This window comes from Macrobrachium nipponense, chromosome 43, assembly GCF_015104395.2.
Source record: "Macrobrachium nipponense isolate FS-2020 chromosome 43, ASM1510439v2, whole genome shotgun sequence".
NCBI classification, from domain to species: domain Eukaryota; kingdom Metazoa; phylum Arthropoda; class Malacostraca; order Decapoda; family Palaemonidae; genus Macrobrachium; species Macrobrachium nipponense.
The window spans coordinates 37416352-37431464 of NC_061104.1; the positions used below are offsets into that span (position 1 = coordinate 37416352).

The 15113-nt window shown below is 35.7% G+C and overlaps 1 pseudogene; it reads left to right on the forward strand.

The window, feature by feature from the left end:
* The window catches only part of LOC135213885 (uncharacterized), a 244949-nt pseudogene that overhangs the window by 106686 nt on the left and 123150 nt on the right, over window positions 1-15113 (forward strand).

A 15113-nucleotide genomic window follows, 5' to 3' on the forward strand; every position in this document is an offset into this window, starting at 1 on the left:
TATAGTTTTTGGTGTTTGAAGACAGACGATAATAAGAAGCGCTGAAAATTATTTTTGCTCCTATTTCATCACATCAAAAAGAGTATTAGTTGTTATCTTATTGCTAAGAATTTTTATTTTTATTATAGTCTAAAATAAACTTTCAGCTTTCCAGTGGTACCACTTTGGTGATGATAAAAAATACACAGGTAAAATTAGAAAGCATTTTGTGAAAACTTTCAGTGTGTGTAACTCTTCATCTGTTCACCAAGTAGTAAATGACGAAGACTGGAATGTAAACAATAGGTTGAGCCCGTTTGGACCGGAGAGGGTTAATGCATGTTGGGAGTGCCCAGCAGCTTATAAGCAATCGGTAGTGGATGCCTACATTACACGAGCTATAACCCACTGCTCCACATGACACGAGACCCACCTTGAAATCGAGAGTCAAACAGATCTTGACAGATACCATAATGGCTTCCTAGGTAAACTGATTGCAGAAGTAATAATAGAAGAATCAAACCATGCTACACCAACAAAACTAGGAAACCAGGTGATGACGATAAAAATGTTCATCATCGAACTGAATACAATGATTGGTTCAAGGAAGAGAAAAGGTGATCATCAACATCATCAGAGAGGAATAATACCTAAAGCTCCTTGGAACAAATTAATGTATGCATTTACTGTAAACTCAATTTGACAGCTTTTATCATAATGAGAAGTCATACCAGCTCAAACCCAGGCAAGGCAGACAGTACCAATGTCTTTTACCACTTTACCTGCCCAGAAAGGATGTGCCAGTCCTCTGAAAAAATGTATGTTGGTCACACTTCCACACCCTAAGAAGATGCTTATAGGCCCATAGAAATAATGGATCCATCCACTGACACTACATAGACCATCTCAACCACATGACACAAGAACTAATGGAGAATACAGATAGCATCCACACAGAACATAATCGCCTATGATTAATCATAGCAGAATCTGTTCACATTTTATTGCACAAGCCTACATTGAACAAACAACTAGAAGTAGAAAGATCACTTCCATCTAGCAGACACCCTACAACATACAACGCTAACAGACAACAACACAACACCTGTTAAATCCACGCTTTCATAACTCCCTTTTCCACTTCTATCCCCGTAATCTTTAGACCTGCATTCCTAATTGGTTTTGTTTTGTTTACCACCAAAACATGTGGTTTTTATATTCATGATCTTTCACAAATTAAATTATATTTTTATTATAAATGTTATTAGATTGTAATTTCTATTACGTATGATTAAAACTTGTTTATTTATAGATTTATTGTTATTGTACTTGATGCCAGGGTTAGATTGTATTTTTGTTAATGATTGAATGCTACACATCTGTCCGCATACTGTATTAAAACAACAGGACTCTTATGTCTAGATTATACTTTGAAGAAACAGCTATGGCGTTGTGTTTTATGTGTAAATGTAACAAAAAGTTTAATTCTTTATTCCTTGTTTAGTCCAGCTGAATTTGGAAGAATGCAGATTCAGAAAAATATTGTCAAACTAATGAGAAGGCGATCAACTGTCAAAAAGCCATAGAATTCAAACAAAATATGTATATGTGTGTGTGTGCACTAATAGGTAGTAGTGGGGATTTCAAACATACATCTTAAAAGATGCATGTTTGAATTAATATTTATAATTAGTTATTTTACTTATTTTTTTTCTCAGTACTTGCTGCTTTTTTATGTAACATAGTAGTTTGATTTTTTGTTGATAGTATTTTGAGACAGTTCTGTAGTTAGATTAACCCTTGTTTGAATACGACTGGGTCGTATACGATACGTTTCCTAAGGTATCCCAGAACACGGCTGTATTGTATACGGTCACTGGCAATTTCCTTTCATGTGGAAGACTGATGATTGACTACTGGCCTGTTTGTTGATATGGTTACAATTTGCCAGTTTGTCATACTGTGAATTCATATAATGTGTGCATTTCCCTAAAATTCATTATTTTTGTTTTTTCATCATATGTGCAGAGGAGGAGTCAAGCGTACGACATCTTTGAGCTTGACCGCCGGCAGATCGAGAGAAGAGCTCTCGATGACGATAATTATTTTGTAGACTTTCTCGGTTAATTTTCTAGATGAAAATGAATGGGATTTAGAAGGCATCTAAATGAATAATTATACGCCTAGTGCAAAAGACACGGATGAAATTTCAACAGACAGTGAAAATAACGAAAATTCTGCTGCTTAACGAAAGTAACGGTGTTGAAAGAAGGTCGGATACAGCGACTGCGAGTTGACTCAGGTGATGTGGGAGTGGTGTTTGCCAGTAAGTTCCAGCCCGAGATTTCGTATTTGACGGCAGTGACGTAATGCGAATGAAAATTCAAAGGAAGTACTCGAAGTAGATCATGTTTTTCAATTTTTCGATAACGACTTTATATGGCTGACTATTAGAGAGACAAACCGTTATCAAAGATTCCTTGTTGATTACATTGGAGATGCAGTACCAAAATATATGCGAAAGTTTGCCCAGGTTACTGTGAACGAAATGGTACGCTTCCTGTGTGTGATTATGATCATGTCGCATCTAAGTAAACGTCGCATCGTTGATTACTTGATTACGCTTGAGGCAAACTAGACAAAAGGAGAATGAGAAGGCTGATGGCAAGGGACAGATTTCATCGAATTCTAGCTCTACATTTCGTTGACAATTCACAAGGGAAAAAAACATTTCGTTGATAATTCACAGGAGAGACCCAGATAAAAATGAAATAAAATAGATAAATAAACTAGTGTTCGTCAATGTGCGTAGCAAATCAGGGAAAATTTCAATCTTTCCAAGATTCATGCATAGATGAAAGTTTGATGGTATGGAAGGGAAGGCTTAGTTTCAGCAAAATATTCCAAATAAAGAAGTAGATTTGAGTGAAAATATTGGAACTTTGTGATGCCCAACGGATTGTATCTCGATTTTATAATAATCTACAGACATATTGGTAGATGAAAACACCTAGGCGTATCTGGTTCTGCGGTAAAAGCATTTATGTCTACGTATCTCGGAAAATAAAACATGTGACTTGTAAACACGATTGTCACCTACCCACATTCACCAGGATCATATTATAAACCACTTATGACCAAATATAAAGTTGGCGCTGAAAGTCTTTGCACCCTGAGGCTGCGTAAAGACTTTCAGTGTTTTAAATAATCCTCCATATCAGTCACGGAAAATGCCTGAGAAAAATGCTAATTGGCACCTTTTATTGTTCCCACTGTGTCCGTGATTAAGGAAACAATAACTGATCATCAGCTCAATAGCCGTCGTGAAGTCGATTTGTTTGCTGGCACTCCTGTCAGGATTTGTCTCACGTGGTGTTGCCCTTGTTTTGCCATTCCCTGTGCCTTTATGCGTAATGGTGGGCCCTTATACTTTCTAGGATGATCGTGTAAGGGTCATTCAGTGTTTTGAATTAGGTTAAATACCGCTGAACTTGTGCGGCAAGACAGATTTGAAGCGTCGAACAGTTCAGAACATTGTTGCGAGGTACAAGGCGTCAGGGAAGAGAGAGGTACCTCTTCCGCCAAGAAGTCTGGGAGGCCCCCGTTGCTGTCTGAACGATCTATTTTGCTACTGAGAAGGAAGCAGAGCTTAATCCTTCACACACCAATCGTCAATTCAGGGAAGAAAACCCTGAATTTTTAGGAAATTTTTGGTGTAAAATACGTACTTTACAGACTACTTGTCACGCAGTTTGGGATTCAAGAGTTTTTGTGGCTCCTAAGAAAGAGCAAGCTAACTGACGCCCATATTAAGAAACGAAAGTTTTTTTTCAAAGGTTTGGTAAATGGGACGTTAATAACTGGAAAAAAAAAAAAAGTGTTGTTCACTGACGAATCCACATTCCATTGCTAGGCAAGCACTTCAACGAAAGTTTGGCGAAGTCCCCGCTTTAACAAGTGCAGTGACAAACTTTATTCGTCCTCGTGTAAAGCTTCCCAAAACTTTGATGGTATGGGGTTCTATGGGTTATGAGGGAGTTGGGGAATCGTGTATATTTGAAAATAATGAAAGAGTGAACCAGCACATTTATTACGTTGTACAAAATGAATATTTAGAGGGGAGCTTTGAGAAGTCAGGTGCTTCAATTCTTCAGCAAGACAGCGCATGGTGCCACACAACGCCATTGATTAGGAACTGGTTGCAGGATTGTGGTGTGGAGCTTTTAAGTGACTTTCCCTGATTTTAGTCCATAGTCCAATATCGAGAAAACTCAAAAGCCGCCATCATCGCTGCTTGGAACAGTATCGAACCAGAGATCTGCCAGCTAAAGAGAACAAATTTGGTGCTACCAAATACTAGAACGTCTAAGGTAAACTGACACACCATTTTCAAAATCTTAACATAAATTTTTGCATTACTTTACAGGACGAAAAGGGGTGCGCATGTATGCGTTTGCCTAAATTACACTGGAATGTAAAGACTTTCGGCGCCTACTTTATAATTGTGTAGTGTATGCAGCGTTTTCGTGGACTCTAGATATATAAGTACATACCTTCATACATACATACAAATATGCATGCATGCATACATACATATACAAGCGTCCACATAGAAATAAATAAAAATAAATGATAATGTAAATATATATGTATGTATGAATGTATGTACTTATATATCAAGAGTGTATACATTCATACATTCATGCATATATGCATGTATACATACAAAATACAAACAAACACACATACTACTGTTGATCACAATATATAATTGTGCAGTGTATGCAGCTTTTTCTGGCCTCTAGAGTATATAAGTACATGTCCACACATGCATACAAATATGCATCATGCATATGTACAATCAAATGCGCATCCATACACACACACACACACACACACATATATATATATATATATATATATATATATATATATATATATATATATATATATATATATATACATATGTATGTATGCATAACTGAATCACGAAAGTTTGGAACGTGATAAATCCATAAATAAAGGTGTGTGTGTGCGTGTATGCATGCATCTACTATATATATATATATATATATATATATATATAATATATATATATATATATATATATATATATATATATATATATATATGTATGTATGTATATGTATGTATGTATATATATATATATATATATATATATATATATATATATATATATATATATACGTATATATATATCACGCACACAGCACCTTTATTTATGCATTCATCTTGTTCTAAACTTTCGTGATTCAGTTATACACACACATATATATATATATATATATATATATATATATATATATATATATATATATATATATATATATTATATATGTGTGTGCGCGCGCGCAATTTTGTGTGTGTTTGTGCGTGCGTGTTTGAGTATATAATATACTATTTTTTTTTTTATTTTGCTACTGCTCTAGTGAAAGAAATTAACTCAGTTTTCCTCCACTTGTAATAAAAGTGATTAGCAACGCAGGAACGTTGGGGCCGCGTGTTATTGGTAAGGATTCCTTTAGGCTATGAATAATCCCGGCTAGAGCGAGTACTTATACGGACCCATGCAGCGCGCGTACCTGTTGTGGTGGGACCAGGACTAATCGCTTCATGCCCTAGAGGTTGTTTCTCTTTTTCTCATTCGGAATACGGAGACAAGGTATGAAAGGCGAATAGGAAATAGATGAATATAAAACATTGGGGAAATTTCTGACGACAGACAATTATTAGGATGTCTAATACAGGCGGTCCCCGGGTTACGACGGGGTTCCGTTCTTAAGACGCGTCGTAACCTGAAAATCGTCGTAAGCCGGAACGACGTTCTTGAAAACATGTCCACAGGGAAAAGGATTTCACTACTAATTTGCAATTTTTTCTAGGGCCGTATCTCTAAAATTATCACTTATTTACTTTTTTCATGTGCAACACTGTGTATTCACATTACTGTATGTTTTCTTTAAAATACAAGAGAGAGAGAGAGAGAGAGAGAGAGAGAGAGAGAGAGAGAGAGAGAGAGAGAGAGAGAGAGAGATGACTCCTTACGGTTTCAATAGATTGAATGAATGTCTGTAGGCAACTTTTTCCCCCTCCCATAAATACGTACATATATTTCTCCAGAGAAAGAGAGAGAGGACTGCAATTATTTTTGTGTCTATCAATTCTTTTGCTGAGAGCGAGAGAGATAAAAGGAGAAAGTAGAAACACCAAATTTATGACAAGTATCTTGTGGAGAGAGAGAGAGAGAGAGAGAGAGAGAGAGAGAGAGAGAGAGAGAGAGAGAGAGAGTTGTCCTTACAGTATTTAAAAGAGAGAAATGGAATGATTATTGTATTTAAAATACTCAGATATGAATTTGTACTTATAGTATTATTATTGGAAATATTAATGATAAACTTATTACATACATGTCCATGAAAATGATCTCATCTCAGTAAGAGAGAGAGAGATTACATAAAACCATTAAATTCGTTTGACCATTGTATGGCATTGTTTAAGCTCGAGTGTCACTCAAGTTGAGGTGGGAAGAATTTCTTTTGAAATTAGTTATCGTATTATTAGTACTTCTGTTGTTATTATTATTATTATTTGAAAATATAATAACACGTGCATCTACCATAAAAATTCTCTCATCTCAGTAACAAAGAGGAATTATCCTTACAAGTGAAATGGAAAGGTCATTTTCATCTCTTTAAAATATGACCATTATGAATTTTGTAATTAAAGTTTTATTATTATTATTATTGTTAAATAACTGAAATTATCAATAAACATTTTACATACTAGTACCATAAAAATTCTTTCATCTCGGTAAAAGAGAGAGAGAGAGAGAGAGAGGTTTGTTTTCTCTCTCTCTGTTCTCTAAAAAATACTTATAACGCTTCGAAAGAGAGGGAGGAGTACCACTATGACCCATTATTATCTTGTGTGGCACAAGAGAGAGAGAGAGAGAGAGAGAGAGAGAGAGAGAGAGAGAGTTAACCTTCATTAAAAGTGACATGGATAGATTAGTAGTATTGTATTCTTTAAAATACTATCACATATGAATTTTGTAATTACAGTTATTATTATTATTATTATTATTATTTGAAAGTATTAAAAAACAAATAGTACAAGTACATAAAAAATCTCAAGTATCAGTAAATGAGAGAGAGAGAGAGAGAGAGAGAGAGAGAGAGAGAGAGAGAGAGAGAGAGAGAGAGGAGGGGGGGGGAAAATGTCAGGACCACGTGATTGCAACACTGCAGCTCTTCCCCGCCAGATTTTCCCCCTCCTGGCTGTCACAGAACTTGATATATCTGACAGTTTTAGTACCTGAATCTCGAGAAAAGGTTACTGGAAGTTACTTGAAGAAGACTGGGATTTCCTTCATTCTTCCATAATTTTTTAAATGTAAGCTAAAATCTTACTAATTCACTATAGTATTTTCTTTAATTAATTGATATTATTGCTGTATAAATTAATATTAATATTTGAAAATAGTAATCATTTATTTATCATACTAAAAAACATACATCTTTGTAGTAGAGAGAGAGAGAGAGAGAATTATAGTGATTATTTTCGTTGGAAAATACAAAGAGAGAGAGAGAGAGAGAGATAGAGAGAGAGAGAAGAAACTGTGCTAAACTATAAAGGAGGATTCTTATCTATCATAGTATGTGTTTTTTAAAAGCGTTTTTTGTAACTCGGAGCGTCGAAAGCGTCAGCGTCGTAACCTCGAACAAGCGTCGTAACCCAGGGCGGATTTTTCAATGAATATTTAAGAAAAAGCGTCGTAACCTCGAACGTCATAAGCCGGACCCGTCGTAACCCGACGACCACCTGTAGTCCTTTTTGCAATAACCTTTATTGCTTAGGCTAAAAATAACAAAAGAATTCACCATTGTATACGCAAACGTATAATCTGCTAGAATAATTTTCACAGGTGATGGAGAGTCTCTGGGGGAACAATTATAATGTCTCCTTTTATTCATTTAACCTGGTCCCATATAAATGATTTACCTTTTTATATGGCACAAAAAGATATTCCAATTTTTCTTAGTGTTGAGTTATTATCTGGCAGTAGCTTCTCTCTCTCTCTCTCTCTCTCTCTCTCTCTCTCTCTCTCTCTCTCTCTCTCTCACAAACACTTTCCCGTAAGTAACACGGTATTCTCTCTCTCTCGTCTCTCTCTCTCTCTCTCTCTCTCTCTCTCTCTCTCTCTCTCTCACACACACACACACACACACACACACACACACACAGACACTTTCCGGTTTCCCGTAAGTAACACGGTATTCTCTCTCTCTCTCTCTCATCTCTCTCTCTCTCTCTCTCTCTCTCTCTCTCTCTCACACACACACACACACACAAACACTTTCCTGGTAAGTAACACGGTATTCTCTCTCTCTCTCTCTCTCTCTCTCACACATAAACACTTTCCTGGTAAGAAACACGGTATTCTCATTATCATGGAATGTCGGAGATAGTTATTTTTTCTAAATAGCAGTTTTAGAATAATGGTGTAACAAATAATGTAAATATCCGAGAAGAATTCCTACATACATCTAAAAAAATATAATCTTGAATAGATAAAATTCCTATTTATTTCCAAGAATGTATAATAAGTTATTAGAAGTTATTCTATATCGTTGAAATATAAAGCATGATTGACAGAAAGTACTAAATATATCGTAAATATCCCATAGTCAAGAGTTTATAAGTCTGAGTGTGTGTATGAATGGTAAAATCGAGACAAGAACATATTCCATGCTAGTCTTATATAAGAGCTCCCAAAGCGTTCATAAATCATAATTTCTAAAACTATGCATGGTATTTTTTGTCGACTGGTTACTTGTTTATGCTATGAATATCATTCAGAAATGGGGTTTAATATATAATCAGTGATGTCCTCATTCACAACCATTATTGTAATTGTGTCTATTGGAGTTATTGTTGTACAATTAGAGGGTATGTATCTTGGTAAATTCTCTCTCTCTCTCTCTCTCGCTCTCGCTCTCATCTCTCCTCTCTCTGCCTTTCTTGAAAAATGATAAATCTCAATTTTGTGTGTGTATCACTTATTGGAATAGTAAGCGGAAACATAAAATGATCATATTTTCATGATTAGTTTTTCTGGCGGATATGCAAATAACTATTAACACAAATATTCAACTATGCTGTAGATGTGTTTCTAGGATTCAAAAAGAATAAAAAGAAAGAAAGAAAAAAAAAAAAGTGTGTCGTCCGCAATTAGTGAAGTACGTACTCATACCCTCTGGCAACAGTAAACCCCGATATATAGTACATATGATATGTTTATTTATTTGTGATGTTACATAATTACATATTATAACATATTTACGGATGACTACTATCAAAATGTTATCATAAAACTAAAACCGGTTAATTCGTAGAAAAACAACAAAGAACGAGCTGTTACAATGATTATGTTTTCGTGCGTCTGGTAGCATACTACAGGTGACTCCCTGTCTGAAAAAACCTCCGGGGTTCTGGGGACCTGTGAGACCTCATCCCAGCCGCAATCAAAGGGTTAAGGAAATAGATTTTAGTATTGCTTCAAAAAGTATAAAAGATTCAAAATGATTTCTTACCACTATACATGTAAGATATTTGTATTAGATTGGTATGTTCAAATTTATTTCTTTTGCCTTTTTCAGATTGTCAATGGGTAGTATGTCCATCAGTAGTTCACCAAGTAGTTTGACCAATCTTCCAAAAACTTCATCATTTGAACTATCTGATACTTGCTATGGGTGCAGTAGAAATAGCTAAGCAAGAAGAAGGAATTGTAGGAAAGGAAATAATCGATTTCCTAAAACCAAACATATTCATTTTAAGGATACAGTTGTTTCAGATATGCAGGTATCAGTAATCCCTGAAAAAACAAAACCGGTGACATATTTGCCTGTCAGCAGTATATCCTCATCGCCAAGTGGTAAAGAACAGGAGATTAGCAATGATTGTCCAGCCATGGCTCATTTACCTAACAATAATAATCTAGAAAAAAATGTTCGGAGCTCTCAGATGAAGAGTTTTCTTAGCCCTTTGAAGGCATGACATGCTCAAAGAAATCAAGGTTCCTGGAAGGAGTGACTGTTATGCCTCCTTTGATTGGAAATTTCAGAGGTTTGAATTGTGATAGTGACAATACACAAAAGAAGCAGGGTGCACCTTGTTATCCTGAGGTTTCTTGTGATATGTCTCGTGACAGGACACCTATCAACCATGGGAGGGTTCTGACCAATGTTGTCACAGGAAGTTTATGCAGACCCACGAAGTCTGTAGCAAAAATCGACAAAGCTATACATGATACTGAAGAGAATGCTGCATCAACTCCTTTTACACAGAAGCAGCACAGTGTTCCAAAATGGATTTGTACTCAATTATTGAAAGAATTGCAAAGTTCAGAACCAAATAAGACTAGTTGTAGAAACAAAGATGTTTGTGCATCAACTGACATGTTGGAATTTAGTGATAACAGTAAAATTGGAGTGACTCTGTCGGAGGCAATGGCATTAAATACCACTTGTAATTCTAGGCAGTGTATCAAGTCATGTGACTCTCCTTTAGGAAAAAAAATAAGTGGAGAAATGGATGACCTTGCAATGGATAAAGGTCAACCATCAAAATTTTATAGTGAAAACTGTAATGATTCAGTGTGTCATACCAAATGCAATGCATTACAGAGAAGAGGGGAAAAAATTATACATAATTCTGATTTGGCTGCTGCTATTAATTGCAATGGACGTGCACTTAGTGTTGAAGATCATATGAACACTTCAGAAGAATTGAATGCTTCATTTATGTCAGATGCCAGAGATATATGGACAAAGGAAAAAAGCCAGTGAATTTAGTAGAAAATAAGGGGAATTCTCATCCCTTATCTTACATAATGATGGTCCAAACATCGCAAAGCTGTTTCGAGTTTACGTATTGGGTGAGATTATCCCTGATGAAAAAGTTTGTTGTCAATACGGAAATGTTATTTACATTATTAGAATGCTACAGGTTGCTCAGAGTGTTAAAAAAAGCAGGTATGAAAGCTACACGCTTACAGGCTTATGCCTGGCCATCAGTTTGTTCAGGAAGCTCTACTGTCATTGTGGTGATCGATTTTCTGGCAAAACCTATGGGTACATGGTGCCTATAATATCAGCAATGGTCGATCAGTGGCCCTTCTTCACCAAGCGCCTACCACCAGGTTTTGGAGCTGTTTTAGTTGTAGTTTGTAATGATTGGCAACGTGCAAAGTCTGCAGCTAACAGCCTTGTTGACATTTTACCTAGTACTCTTGTATCTCTTAAAATAATGACAGCTTGGGGAGGTTGTGGTTGCAAAGAAGAAATGGCTACAAAAGCCCAGTTGCTTGCAGGTTGTGACATACTTATCACTACACCCCCATGTCTTGTCAGACTTTTAACAGGGAAGGCTATTGCATATGGACAGGAAAGTAACACAGAATTACAAGGCTTACCTGCAACATCATTAAATAGATGTGTTTATTTTGTCATTGATGATGTTGATTTATGCTTAAATCAATTTGCTGACGAGATAAAGCAGCTGCTGAAATGGTGGGCAGAAGGACAGCAAAGTTATCAAAAGCAAATTGTTCTTACCAGTTCATCCTGGACACCCATGTTAAGGTCTCTAGTCAGTAATTTGTCATGTGCTTTGACCCCAAGGATTATCATTTCGTCTCCTGTGGAGGCAGCTATTTGTAGTCGTGTTAGAACATGCATTCATCATGTCAAGGAAGCATGTGATGTTCTAAGCACTGTTGCCCATCTTATTAAAGAAAATTTCAGAAAAGGGAAATGTATAGTATTTGTGAATGATGAACAAGGAATTACTGTTCTGAAGGGATTGTTGGAAGCTGCAGCTGTTCATGTTGTTTGTGTGTCAAGTAACATGGACATGGGACAGCTATGTCACATTGTTAATGATTGGCATGAGACACAGGCCTTAACAATGATTGTCTATGAAAAATCTGTTTATCATCTGCTTCATCATAATTTGGCTAATGCAGATGCTATTTTTCATCCTTATCTGCCAAAGAGCTTGTCTTCATTCATGTTGAGATATGCTTTCATGGTAGAAAAATTTTCAACAGATTTCATAAATCCAGATTCGAAGTGTGAATCACATGTTGTTTTAACAGATGACATTTTAGCATCAAGCAGTGAAGTTATATGGGAGCTGACCAGGATTTGTCAAGAGATTCCCCAGTCTGTCATGACTTTACCTCGTGTTCAGACAACAGCCAAAGCTTCAAAGGCATTATGTTATTACTTTAAAGCTTATGGCAGGTGTCCTGAGAAGTTTAAGTGTAAGTTTAGACATGATGTAAACTATAGTGATATACCACATGAGCTGCCAAGGTATGGAGAAGTCACATTAATGTAGTGAGAATTATTAATGCATCTCGTTTCTTAGTGCGACTAATTGAATACAGTGAAGGAGGAAACCAGCCAAAAACTAGTTTGGATTTCCATTACCTTAAATTGTTTTATGCTCTGCAAAATCATTATGGAGACCAATCAAACCACAGGCAACTGGAGTGCCCAAGGATAGGAACTTTTTGTGTTGTGAAGGACAAAGACAAAGGAAACTGGGCCAGAGGAAAAATAGATAACATCAACTATAAAAAAGACAAAGTGTACATCGTTGTTTTTCTCATTGATGAAGGACGTGAAATAAGTGTTGAGCTTTCATCGGCACTTGTTATCCATCCAAAGTTCTTATTAATCCCAGGACTTATAGTTGAAGTGTATTTATGTTGTATTAAACCCTTTGATCACGATACAGAATGGACCTTTCATGCATCCCATTATGTAAATGAAATTTTTAGTAATCATGGTAAGAACTCAAAGTTTTTAGGCCGTATAATCTTGGCCCTAAACTTCACACTTTGGCTTAGCCCTGTTGTTGAAGTCCTTCGAGTTGGAAAGGATGCAATTCGGAGAGGCTCACTTAGGTCACGACTCATTACTGGTGGATATGGGGAAGATAACAAAGAACACATGAGCATCTTGAAGGAACAGTGTGCCAAAGCAGGCATTCCTTTAGAAAAAGAGGATTTAGATAACAGAGCATGGTTGACTTGGTTAGAAAATGCTGAGAATTTACTGAATGAATGCAGCCCTCAGTATAAGATCATGAAGGATGCGTTAACCAAAAATAATGTCGACATAAATGAATCTGATGAAGTTTTCCTTGTAGTTCAGATGCCTTCCACTGAAGTAAATATTGTTGCTGCTGAGGAGTTGCCACTTCATAGAAATATGGAGGTCAAGATTGCCTTCGTGGAGTCATTTGACTGCTTTTACATTCAGCGTGTGGATAGAATACACAGGTGAGAATTATCTATTTCCTGTTATAGATAATGCAGAATACCAAATAATAATGTTAGTCCAGAAAGTGTTATATAATACCTTGTATTAGCTTAGTCATTTTATCCAGGGAGTTTTTATATAGTAGCCATGGAGTTAAATGTAGCAGAGATAAGGCGAGGTAAAAGATAGCTTGAGATATATATATATATATATATATATATTAATCGATATATACTATATATATATATAATATATAATTATATATATATCTCCAGATATATACAATACATTTTTTATTTTTGGGATATTAAGCTTTTTGCTAGTATACATATCTTCCTCATTCCCCATTGTAGCATTATCAAAATATGTAAGTGCTCATCTTTTCAATGTTTAATTTAATTTCGATGAACTTGAGGGGTCTGTGCAGGCATGCTAATCAAGTCAATGGGTACTATCTTTTTCCACAATGAGGTACCTAAGTGTTGATAAGCAAAGATTACTAAGACAGCTCTTCATCTCCTTCACTTTTCTTAGGTTTCCACCCAAATAACATCTTCAAATTTCTGCAGCTTGTTAGTAAAGTTGTGCCTATATGTATCTCTTTTTCATGTGCTGTTGTTAGTCTGATTTTTTTTCTTTCAATATACAGTAGAACCTTGGTTTTTGTACATAATCCATCCAGAACTTCTCATGAAGTCAGAAATGTACAAAATCTGAAAAAGTAATTCTTCTTAAGGAATAATGTAAATCCAATTAATGCGTTCCAGACAGAAAAAAATACTGAGAGAATAACCAGTTTTCTGTGAAATAAATACTGTATATACTCTTGTAATATTTGACTATATGTAATGTTTTACACCCATTTTATACTGCATATATTAAGATTTTAGCATATACCCCTTGTAATGTTTGAGTTTTGTCTCTGGCAATAAGCCTAGGCTATGTTAGTAATGTACTAATCACTACCGTAGCCTAACCTAAAGATTCTGACATCTAAAACTAGAAGCTGAAAGCCTAATTAGAATATGCCAGTAAAATGCATAAAAAATCAGTATATACCCATTTCAAATAATCAAAATTAACTATAATAAACAGAAGGAAACAAAAATGCCGACCTCCTTTGTTTACAATCATTTTGTCATAACTTCCGAAAGCTTGCCAAAAGCAATCACTGTAAACTAGCAAACAGTTTAGTAATCATACATTTTCATACAATCAACTTACCTGTCAGATATATACATAGCTAAGACTCCGTCGTCCCTGACAGAATTCAAATTTCGTGGCACACGCTGCAGGTAGGTCAGGTGATCTACAGTCCTGCCCTGGGTGGCAGATTACGAACCATTCCCGTTTTCTATCATATTTTCTCTGTCGCTTGGAATGTAAACAACGTTTGCAGTTTCCTCCCCTGACTTGCTTTTGGATTTCATCGCCATCGATCATCTGGGCTATCTTTTGCAGGGAAGTACTGGGTCTTTTGTTTGGCGGCATACGCATATTAATTTGTTTTAATACTTTGGCTTCGAAAATTTCGAAGAATTGTTTACGTTAACTATCCGAACTTTTCGGTAGAAGCACTCATTTAGTTTGCAAGAAAGGGAAATATTAATATTTATTCATTAATACGTGTAATAAGTGTTAGAACTTTATTGAGGAAATATAAAACTCTAACTTCCTACTTTAGGAAGTCAGGAAAGCACATAACAACTTTTTACGCTTCCTTTAGAAGCTTTAATAGCTCTCTTGCTAACGAGCAGTTTGAGTATTAAACAGTAATAG